This window comes from Lactuca saligna, chromosome 6 (genome assembly GCF_052625555.1).
Source record: "Lactuca saligna cultivar CGN05327 chromosome 6, ASM5262555v1, whole genome shotgun sequence".
Taxonomy (NCBI): Eukaryota; Viridiplantae; Streptophyta; class Magnoliopsida; order Asterales; family Asteraceae; genus Lactuca; species Lactuca saligna.
Genome location: NC_136422.1, coordinates 77,325,777 through 77,338,465, shown reverse-complemented (window position 1 = coordinate 77,338,465; position 12,689 = coordinate 77,325,777). Strand labels below are relative to the sequence as shown.

At 36.9% G+C, this 12,689-nt stretch overlaps 1 non-coding gene across 1 annotated transcript; it reads right to left on the bottom strand.

The window, feature by feature from the left end:
- Positions 1-4,955: 4,955 nt before the first annotated feature.
- On the bottom strand, positions 4,956-5,062 carry LOC145003620 (small nucleolar RNA R71). Its single transcript, XR_013662073.1, has one exon. It is a non-coding gene; the product is annotated as a small nucleolar RNA R71 (small nucleolar RNA).
- Between the last annotated feature and the right edge of the window lie 7,627 nt (positions 5,063-12,689).

Here is a 12,689-nt window from a genome sequence, read left to right as displayed (position 1 = left end):
CACCTTACCTAGGTCACTTCAATGTCCGTTACACTCAATTTACACTCATTCCCACGTTTTTAGAGCTGGAACAAACATCCTCTCTCCTCATTTCTCTCATTTGCCCTCACTTCACTAAGTATCAAACACCATTTTTCTCTCAAACTTTTTCCACTCCAATTTCGAGATTTAAGGCGGATTTTCAAGTGTTCTTCCACTCTTAGTAAGTATAATTCATCCTTCTTATGATTATTTCACTTCATTCTACTCAAATCACGGATATCTTACACAAACTCCATCATATTAGCGTTAGAGCTTCGAATCTTCAAGTGATTCTTCAAGTGTTCTTGGGTTGAACACTTCTCTTCTTCAACACTTATCTACTAAAATCACTCAAGGTGAGTTCATACCCCTACATTTTCATGTTTTCTCAAGTTTTCAGGGGGGGAATACAAGTTAAAACACCAAGAACATAACTAAAATTTTCTAACAGCCTTCATCAGAAAAGTTCAACTCCATTCACGGACTGTTTTGGACAACTTAAACATTTTATTTTTCAGAACTGTACAAGGTGAAAATAGTTCAAGTTCTTAGCTTTAAAATGACTACTTGCACATCTCCATACGAGTTTTCTACAATTTATGGTGAATTTTACAAAACTGCCTATCCTTTCAAACATCAATCCGGACCAGTCTGGGATTATGGACTGTTTCACCCAAGTTTGAGGTCATTAAAAATCTTGATAAAAATTATGAGTAAACTACACAGATTTTGAGAACTCTCAGAATTTACGGATCTAGTTTTTGACTTCGTATGATTTTTCTGTGATTTTTCTAAAACAGTGCTGAAAGACTAAGAATTAATTAACAGCTTCTAACTATCAAAACACTTTGTAACATGTTGAGCAAAGTGTTAAAACTTTGATAACTTCATATATTACATGTATTTCTTGTGATGATATATTTAAATAATAGGAAATTACTTGCTGAATTTATAAGAATCCTCCATCATAATCATTAGTACATGACAAACAAATTAAGCATAGCTATATTGTACAATGCATTTGACTTCCATAGAGTGGGATTCTTAAACACCACAAAGAAATATACTAAACTATAATAGGTATAGTTAGGGTACATATACATTTCAAACATTTTAATAAACTATAATAGGTATAGTTTATGATCATTTACATAACATACTTATACAAAAAGGGGTACAAATACAAAGTGCCGGGTTTATATACAAAAAGGGGTACAAATACAAAGTGCCGGGTCTCTATACAAAGAGGGGTACAAATACAAAGTGCCGGGTCTCTATACAAAAAGGGGTACAAATACAAAGTGCCGGGTCTCTATACAAAAAGGGGTACAAATACAAAGTGCCGGGTCTCTATACAAAAAGGGGGTACCGATACAAAGTACCAGGTTCACTTAAGATAATTATTATGATATTAAAACTATATTTTATCTGGAATTGTTAGACTTCAACCATAATCACTGAGCGTATATGTTTGAGTCCTATAAGAATTTAGTCTTGATTGGCCTAGAATTGGTGGTGCCCGCCTCATCTCCTGTTCCTTGTTGGGTTGTAGACCTAGGGCAGACCCACTATATTCAACGTTTTATCTAATTTAAATGTTATATAACTTATATATGCTGGACGATTATAGAGGAACTCTACGGGTCATTCTAGGGTTCATTAATGCATCATAAAGGAATATTTCTATTCACACTCAACTATGAAAATATTGGATTTTCTGCAAACCAAACTATATCGATCTTACAAGGAAAACGGTTTCTACTTCAAACAAAACTCTTATGAACTCACCAACTTAATTGTTGACACTTTTCAAAACTACTTGTATTCTCAGGAAATCAGTGAAACAAGAAAACTTCATCGCTTTGAGGATGGGACGTTAAACCATCAACAATTTATTTTTGTCATCATAATGTAATTGATTTTGAATCATGTAAACATATACTTTGGTGTAACTTTTTCAATTATATTTATGATGGTTGTATTTACTTTGAGTACTATTATATTCGTTGTTGTGATACTGTACATGAAGTCCTCCACCCCCGGACGTTTCCGCCATCCTTGGTTTGGGGGTGTGACATGGCAACAATCGGGTCCTTGACTTTTTATTTGAAACGGAAAATCTATTTTACTCTTAAACTACTCCTTATTTCCCTATGTCCACTGCGGGACATGAACGCTCAACCTGAAAGAGAGAGGGAAACACCAGATACCACTGAGCTAGAAGCCCTTTGATCGGGTCTGCGACCTCATCGAACTCTGGGGGCTTCCTTTTGCTAAAGTCCTGGTACTAAAGCACCCCTCTCCTCTGAAGTCATAGAGTAGTGACAACTGTAGTGGCTAGGACAACAACATCCTAAGTGATGGCAACATAACACTCGTCATAAATCTCGATAATGGAAGTCTTGACAGACCTGAACATCTTTAGGATCGCCTCCCTAACTGACACAGTCACCTGATTGGTGATCATCTCGCGGATCTCATCATTAGTCAATCCTTGCTTCTCCGTGCCATTAGCTCCTAACACCGAACCTCTAGTGCCCGCCATACTAAAAATAAACTAGATGATATGTGCATGTTTATCCCTATTTCTAGTATGGAGTTTTATCATTTATTAGCTAATTAATTGCATAATAAGGAAAAAAGGTAGTTAATTATGTTTGAATTATATTTTCAGTCCAAAAGAAGTGCTCGGAAGCAAAAGGAAGCAGGAGTGGCTATCGGGTAGCTTTTGAATGAACAAAGGAAGAAAAATGCCAAAAACACAATCAACTCAGAGAGTATGGACGTCTACTCGACGGGTTCCCAAGAAGATTTGCGAAGCAGGGGATTCCTTGACTTGTCGTACACGAGAATTTAATGAGGGACTCGACGAGTTGGTCTTGGACTTGACGAGTCGGGTCGAATCTATAAAAGAAACCCTCCAGATCGATAGACAAGACTTCGGAGAACCCTAGGAGGAGGAGTTGTGATTCAGAGCGAGAAGAGACATCTGGAAGAGTGGAGAGTCAACCCAATTCAAGTTTTGAATGATAACTAAGGCATACTTTAATTTCTCTTAACTAGATCTAGTACATAAACCATGTTTATGTTATTGAACTTAGTTTTTGAGATTTCTACTGTCTTAATTATGAGCTAAACTTGCTATCTTCTGTTTGGGTAAGACAATTTTGAGACTATGGTTTGATTAATGGTAGGATTAACTTTTATTTGGTGATTTTGTTGAATTAAGCTTGTTAAAGATCCTTATGCATTAACCATAACTCTTTTCTGTTAATAGGAAGACAATTAGGCTGCATGAACATCTCTTAATTGTTTACCTCATGTGATTTATGTGAAAACTTTATTATGTGCCTAGGGTTAGTGAATATGAAACTAGGATTAATTAGAGAATGGTTAAGTTAATGTGTGAGCTTGTTTGATAAACCAACAACAAGAGGCTAATTGAATTGACTAATTTGATTAACCATTACAAGTCTTATTTAACCCGAATAAATAACCTAGAGAATTAATTAATTTAGACAATTGGCCACTACTTGAATTAGTTTATTTTCTAAGGATTAGCATAGCGAATGTAAAACTAATCACCTAAATTGGTAGCCAATAAAAGTTTAATCCATTGCACTATTACCATTAAAATTAACCATAGGATCAATGGAGTCGAACTTTAACAGAAGTCCCTTTAGATATTGAATTTAGTTGATATTTGATTGCTTAGTTGTTAGTTAGTTATTTATTTTAATTGTTAGTAAGTTTCTAGTCTTGTAAAACTAGAGAAAATCCTTCTTTTATTATCTGCTATTTTGTTTTTAGATAATTTTAGTAATTAGTTTAATTACCGTTCCCTGAGTTCGATACCCTGCTTACTAGATCTATACGACCAATTGACAGGTCACTGCCTTTGTGTGATTAATTTATAATTTAGAAGTAGGAATAAAACTAGTTGAGTTCACAAACATCAAGTTTTTGGCGCCGTTGCCGAGGAACGGTTCTAAATTTAAATTATTGTTATCGATCCTTTGTGTGAGATTTCTTTTGCACAAAGTTACTGCTTTTAGTAGATTTCGGATTAGAATTTAATTTCAGTTTTTAACTTTTAGGAAGTTTGATTAAAATTTTTGCTGCTTTTGCATCGAACTCGCCGAGTCCCTACGACCAAACTCGACGAGTCCATCGCTGAACAACTATTTTCGTTTCTAGTTTTTTATTTTTAACCTTTTTACGCATTTTTCTTGTTTTTTTTTGCATGTATTACATGACCAGAGGATCCAACACACCCCTGGTTCCTCCATTTGAAGACCAAGAATCCGCTTTAAGGATAAACAAAGGCAAGGAGGTTGTAAGCTCTGATACACTGACAAATTCACCCTTCAAGAGCTTGAAAATGGTTTTTGGGAAGAAAAAGAACAAGAAGGCAGGAGAGACCATCTGTCAAAAGAGCAAGGAAAGAAAGTTAGAGAATATTGAAGACAATCCAAAAGAGGCCGAATTCGAATATGACTCCGAATCTGAAACCGAGGAAGAAAGCGACTTTGAAGGCGAACTAGATAACCCCATGGCTAACATCGATGAAGTTCCCATGGGGGAATAGAAGAAGAGAATATGTGACGATATCAGCCTGGGACTTGTGCAACCCACAATTCCCGCAACTGCGACCTTTTAGCTTAAAGGTTACATACTTGCTCAACTAAAGGAGCCCCTTCTACGGAAAAGATCACGAAGATGCCTATAAACACTTGGATGAGATCAACGATGTAGCTGATTATTTTAATGTTCCTAATATGCCTCGCGAGACCCAACTGCTTCGTATGCTTCCAGTTACATTCAAAGGTGCTGCAAAGGATTGGATCAAATCATTACCTCCAGGATCTATCACTACATGGGCTAAAATGAAGGAAGAGTTCATTGATCAATTTTGTCCTCCATCAAAGATAGCCAAATTGAAGAAAGCCATTGCCAACACTGAACAACAAGATGGAGAATCCTTATACGAGGCATGGGAGAGATACAAGGGCTTACTAAGGAATTGCCCACATCACAATCTTAATAACCAACAAGAAGTATCGATTTTTTATGATGGGGTAAATGTGACTACAAGGCAGCTTCTTGACTCGCAATGACCGCTTACAAAGAAGCCACCCCCGGTGATCAAGGAATTAATAGAGGAATTCTCTAAACACTCTAGAGAATATCGTAACCCATAAAATGAAGTAAGTAGGGGGGTGGTGAACACTGTTAACGATAGCATGGCGGTAATGATGGCTAAACTAGATAGTTTAGATTGAAGGATGACTAAGATGGATCAAACAATCATGCTATTCGGGTTGCATGTGAGAATTGTAACGGACCTCATCTTACTAAAGATTGTGATTTGGATGAGAATGGAAACAAGAAAGCCCAAGTATTTTATTCAAGTGGCGATAGATTTGATGATAATTGGCGGAAACCGAACAAGGAATGGCTCCTGTATGACGAGTACAAAAAGGCGAAGGAAGAGAAATACAAGCAAAAAGAATGGGGTTTCTATCAAAAGGAAGAGCCGGTTATGGAAATGAGAGCTGATTTAGAGGAGATGTTCACAAGGTTTGTAGCTGCGTCCGAGAAGAGGCACAATGATACCGGCATTGAATTGAAGGAGCAACGAGTAATGCTTAAAGATCATCAAGATATGATGAAAGATCAACAAAATTTGCGTAGGAATCAGCAAGCCTCTATTCATAACATTGAAAAATAGATAGGTCAGCTTGCGCAACAAATCAATGAACACTCGGTGAACTTCCTAGAAATACCGAAAAATATCCAAAAATTGCGCATCTAAATGTGATAACCACTAATTATGAAAAAAAAATTTACTCCTATGACCTCTATTTAGAAGAAACCCAATAAGAAGCAAACAAAAGAGACAGATGAATGCAATTCGAGCAAACCCGACCCGACTCGACTCGCCGAGTCGGCATCATGGACTCAACAAGTCCGAGGTCTGATGAGAAAAATCATTCTCTTTTGAAACCTTATAGGCCACCTTTGCCATTTCCAATCCGAGCCATACCAGATGAGCAGATTCAACGGTATAGAAGATTTGTAGAGCAAGTGAAGACCCTCCAAGTGAACATTACATTTGTTAAAACGATACTTCAAACACATAAGTATGCAACTTTGCTTAAAAATCTCTTCACTACTAGACAAAATATGGAAGAAGTTGCTGAAGTATTGCTGAATGAACTTCTAGAAAAGAGGGGTGATCCGGGAAGCATCTACATACCTTGTCAAAGTGGGAATATAATTTATACTCATGCATTGACCGATTCGGGTGATTAATTGTCACACCCCAAAACCAGGAACGACGGAAGCGTTCTGGGGCGGTGGACGTCATGTATAATATCAACAACAATGTAAAGTAGTAAACAAGCAACAGCATCATCCATTGCATTAATAATATAATTATTATACAAATGTGTTCTGTCAAATTTTGATAAACACTAAAGCATAAATCAAAATGAAAGATAAGTCTTGAACAAGCTCCATCTTCCTTTCTCCTTGCAACGGTACCTGTCTATGATGACCTGAGGATACAAGTAATTTTGAAAGCGAGTATCAACTTTGAAGCTGGTGAGATCATAAGTATTTTAGTGTCTTAATTTGTATGTAATTACTTGTATGTATTTGAAATGTAAGTATTTGTATGTATACGCATTGTAAGTATTGAAAATGTATATGAACTGTAAGTTTTGAAAATGTATATGAAGCAACTGTAAACGTTTGAAAAACCGTAGAATCCCGATGATTCCTTCTAGTATGTGAAGGTGTCTTCTACCAAGACCTAACTGTTCTGTGTGTGTGTCTCTTGTAAGAGGATGTATTTTCCAAAGTATAACTATCATTTTTCAAAAATATAGTTTGTACATTAATGTTTAAGTGAGGTTATCACTAAAAATATGTAATGGAAAATCAATGTAGTACTATGGTGTAGTGCCGAACTACAACCGTACCTATTACCTTAAATCTAGGGTAATACTTCCAAGTACTGTAGTATTTAATATAAATGACTACATCGGTACTCAACTGCCTTATTTGAGGGATAAGGTATAATGTGATGTCTAGATCCCATACTATACGCTCCCCTATCAAAGGGATTTTGGGACCTACCCACGACCCCTGCATGAATGTAAGCCATGAGCATCCACATTACCGAATGATCATGTATACTCGATATAACTATCACAATTTCGGTGTGATTCATCAGTATAGTTAGATCCTGAACTGGTTCCGTGCTATAGCTGTATATGTTCTCGTTCTACTATAGTTGTATATGTTCTCGTTCTAGTATAGTTGTATATGTTCTCGTTCTAGTATAGTTGTATATGTAATGTATTGAAAAGTTCTAGAAAGTATTGACTCATGAATGAACTGACTCATTGTATGATATCGCGTTCTAGCAATGGTTCTAGTATCTTCCTGAACTACCCATATGGTAGCTTTCTAGTAATCTATGTGGTACGTGTAGACATGGATGTATACCCTTGCTACCCAAGGGCATAGGATGAACTTGAAGGACCTTTTATGACTATATATGTACACATGATATATAACTAATATTTAAACGACTTTCAGACGAATACCCAATGTCCCACCAGACCACATCTCAAGGCGCGAAAAGGAAATAGGGTGGATGGCCTTCCTATGTCCTTTAAACATTTCTTATATAACTATACATATAGAGGCATGCAATTTATAATATGAAAACATAAATAAGTTTTGTAAGACATTTGAAATATAAGTATTATTTTAAGAAAAGATCGACTTGATGTCAATCTATAAAACAATTTGAAGGCATAAGTTTAATAAAACAATTTAAGTATAAGGAAACATTTGTTTGAAACACAATTGTAAATAAGTTTGAAAGGAAATGTACGGAGTAAGCTGTATAGTGTGAAAAGGAGTTTAAAACATATAAAATGTTTATAAAAAGTCATTTGAAGGAAACTGTTTGGTAAAACGGCTAATGAGTAGCCAAATCATTTGAATGCTGTATATTAATCACATGTGATTGATGTAATAAGTAACATAGTCCTCCTTACCAATCACATGTGATTGACATAATAAGTAGCATGATTCTACTTGTATCCCCCCCATAAAACATTTAAAAAGAGTTTAAAACATTAGATAAGGGGTATGAACTCACCTGGAGTAAGTGACTGGAATTGAACGGACTGTTATCATACGGAAGGATCGGACAAGTGCTTGGTGTCAAGTGGAGACTTAGACACACACAATGATCCTAATTACATATGAAAACACATGTATATAGATAATTAGTGATTATAACACTAATTATTCAAGTAGTAACATTTAAGCGCGAGGATAACACTTTTGGTCAAGTGCTAGGAGGCTAAATGGTCGCAACAAAGGAGTGCAATGCCCTTAATGTGAGTTTAAGGTCTAATGACCATATAATCACACATATACACACTCAATTAGACATAAATGACTAATTGATAAGGTTTAAGACATCCTAGACATAATAAACACTTTATATAAGTGTTTCAAGCCTTAAGGATTGCATCTAAGCTATTGTGGGATAGGGTATTTGTGTTTAGGGTTTCCAAAGGACCCTATGTGAGAGTTTACTCTCTATAAACCATCACACATGGAGTTTACGGTTGTAAACTCTTGAGTTTACGGTCGTAAACTCCCAAACATGTGTGTTTGGTGTGTTTTGAAGTCCCAAGGGCCTTCTAGAATTGTTCTAACTTAGTGGTTAAGTCCTTGGAAGGGTTTAGGGTCTAGAAGTACTCCAATTAGGAGTTTACGGCCTCAAGGCTATTACCCTTAGAGTTTACGGCCGTAAACTCTAAGTATGGTGTGTTTTACTTGCCTTCAAGCCTCTTGCACTTGTGGGATATGTTCTAGACAATTGTTTAAAGCAAATGAGAACCCTAGGCACGCTTTGGTGCCATCCTTTTGAGTTTACGGCCCAAGAATATTCTCTTGGCCGTAAACTCACTTTGATGAGTGATTTTTATGTATTTAGGTTCCTCATTTTTGTAGGAAACAATTCCATGAAGGGGTCTAAGGCTTTAGGTGTCTTGAAGACACCCTTTTGTCCATTCTTATGGAGTTTACAACCTAAGCTTCTCTTGGACCGTAAACTCACTTTGATTTGTGTGATTTGATGTGTTTGAGACCTTATTCTACTTGGGGAATTAGCCTAGATAAAAGCCTTTAAGTCTTATAGTCCTTAAATCACCATTTTTAGCTTGGAATGGGAGTTTACGGCCTAAGAAATTCTTGGGCCGTGAACTCCCCAAACTTGGGTGATTTGTGGTTGTTTTCTTGTCCCTAACATGTATACATAAGCATCTAAGGCCTTATTATAACACAAGTGTCGGTTTTGGCTTCGTTTCGGGAGTTTAGCGCTCAAGAACACCTCGAGGTGTAAACTCCTAGATTTCATGTTTTAGCCTTCTAAAACATGTTATAGACACGTATAAAGCTTTCTAACAATACTATAAAGAGTTACTCACGTTTTGGTATAAAAACCCGAAGATCCGTCAGAGAGAAAATGGCTTTTCTCTAGTCGGAAATGTGAATAATGAATGATTTTGGTTTGGAAATCTATTTATAGTCCTGAGATATTTTGGCAGAAAATATTTTTATTCCTAAAATGATCCCTAATAAATGAGAGTGTTGGAATAACAGTGTTGCAACAAACCCTAGTGCACCTACTCTCCTGATACCCCTTTTTGGTGTAAAACCCTGAAACTGCCAAACTTATATTCCAAGTCTGTATTTTCACTATAACTGATCTTCATCTATTGGCTTGATGTGTTTTATTCGGAATGGAAATTTCGGGTTGTCACATTAATGGTGCAAGTATTAATCTCATGCCATATTCTTTCCTCAAGAAGCTAAATTTACCAGAGCTAAAGTCGATTCATATGAAGATCCATCTAGCCGATAAGACAGTGATACATCCAAAAGGAGTGTGCGAAGATCTTCTCATCAAAGTCGATCAATTTTTGTTTCCCATGGACTTTGTAGTGCTTGACATGGAAGAAGACCCTAAAGTTCCAATTATTCTTGGGAGACCATTTTTGAATACTGCTTGTGCAATAGTCGATGTGTGTGAATCTACACTAACACTAAGGGTAGGGAATGATTTAGTGGTGTTTAAAGCGGAACAAGAGAAAAAGAATGAAGGGGTGAAAAACAAAGAAGTTTCTGTAGTGGACTTGGATGATGAAGTGTTAGAAAGAGAGCTTGCGCTTTTACAAGAAGAAAATCCAAACAAATTTCTATTACCTTCTGAAGGAAATTTCGATGTTGGAGAAGATTTGAAGGAGATATGAAGGTTGCTAGAGGAAGTTGATTCAAAAAAAATAACAAAAATTGTGGAAACCTCACCGACTCGCCGAGTAGCATCGACTGACTCGACGTGTCCAATCGAGAAACTTGAAAATCATGAAGATCTTGTCATGCTACTTACAGGTTCCCTTTCTGGCCTTGACATGCACACTTCACCTAATCCTTTGGAAAGTCCAATAGAAGAGACTGAATTTGTTGAAAATTTGAACTTCCAACACGCACAATTGGCTTACCTTGACACGATGTTAAAAGAAGAAGCAATTCAACTTGACAAGAGGGTAAGTTTGGGAGAAAAGGAGAATTCAAGGGCTTGGAATGATGATGTGAATAATTCATCCAATGAGTCACTCATGGAGCCTGAGTTTCTACTAATTATGAAGTATTTACATTTGAACGGCCGGATTCTTTAGAAGGTAAGTAGGAATCCTTAATATCAAGTAATGATGAAGTGGCAACTGTACGGGAAATCATGATTGTCGAAGAAGGAGTACAAAAGATGGGTCCAAAGAACGGGGTGAAGAGGAAGAAGGTTGGGAAATGGATCGGTTATGCAATAGAAGAAGATGCTACAAGGAAAAGGAATGAGGAATTGCGTCGGGCATATAAAAGAAAGATACATGCTTACAAGACAAAGTTTATGCAACAAAAGATTAAGGGTGAATTCCTGATGGAGGACAACGAAGAAACGTAGAGCGGGTAGGAGTCCAGCTAACGACTCCTCAAAAAGAAGCGCTTAACAGGAGGCAACCCGTTGTTAGAGTTTGTTTTCTTTTACCTTTTTCTTTTTCTTTAGTTTTATTTTATTTTTGTTTTTAGGATTTATCGATTTTCATCTTCTTAATTGTCCAAAATGACTACTTGAGGGCAAGCATGGTCTGAGTGTGCGGTGGGTTGGATATAATTTTTATTAGGAATAGAAACTATATCAACTTTTCAAAACTAACGATTGACTCAGCAAGTTGGGTGACTTACTCGACGAGTGGAATCGAAAGTCGAAATCACAAAATCGCGACCAGACTCGCCGAGTCGGACCGTGACTCGACGAGTTGGTTTATTTTTACTGAAAAAAATTATATCTATAAAATTAGGGATTTTTACCCTAATTGGTAACCCTTCCACACCCATCCAGCCTACACTCGACGTGTGCCTCTCTCTCTCTCTCTCTCTCTCTCTCTCTCCCTCTCTCTTTCTCTCTATTTCTCTATTAAGCAAGAAAGGTACTCAATTCCTTCTTTATTTGTGTAAAAGCTTTGATTTTTAGGAGATTGGATGTGTTAATTGGTAAGAAAACCAGTTTTTGATGTTTTAGAATTTCTAGGGTTTTGATTTTGACCCAATTAGAATGTTATGGGCGAAATTTCTTATACTACTATGCTCTAAATACATCTCTTGACAAACCCTTGCAGTAAATTTTGATTTTTATGGATGAAATTTGACAGACTCGTGAACAGACTCACGCAGTTTGTACGACACGTCGAGTCGGTATACGGAGTCGATAAGTCATGTCTGATGCAGTTCAGATTTTATTTTCTAACTTTTCTGTTCGTTTCTAGTTGTTTGTGTTACTTATATTTGCAGGAACATGTTTTCATGGGGTCAGAGCTCAAGAGGAAGCCAAGGGGATTTTCCTTGGTTGAATTTTCCAAAAATCGAGTCCAAATCTGCGATGACAAAGTGGAAGAAGAGGCTTGCAGAAATCCGAAAAAGGAAATTTGTGTCCCCAATGCGATTGACTGGGAATGGATGCGGAGAGTTCTTTACGAAGAGGAGTTGGCTCCTTATTTAGTCAAGGCATTTGTGCATAATGGGGAGTCCATCACGTGTGATGGATGGAGTCGTATCTTTCATATCCAAGAGTCGGTCTATCAAGAGTTGTGCTTGGAATTTTTCTCCACAATACATTTCCGGGGTGGGGACGATTACTATAACCCCGAGAATATTACTTTTTGTCTTGGGGGTGAGGTTCGTCAATGTTCCATGGTGGAATTAGCTTGGAAGTTGGGAATTTATGACCTACAATTGATGTACATGGATGCATTTCATACTTTCTTTGAGCATTGACATAAAGTATTCTCGGATGGTGTCACAAGCACAAGTTGGTGGAACACTATTGCCAACAAAGTCTACATTGCTAAATCGGCTCAAGAAGGGAGCATACGATCACCTACGCATCGCCTTAGTCACCGCTTTATTTCAAACACCATTAATCAAAGAAAAGATGATAACAAGGTTTCTAACCTTGACATGTTTTATCTTTGGAGTATCATTACACCCAACACCTTTTGCAACTTTCCATGGTGCGTGGC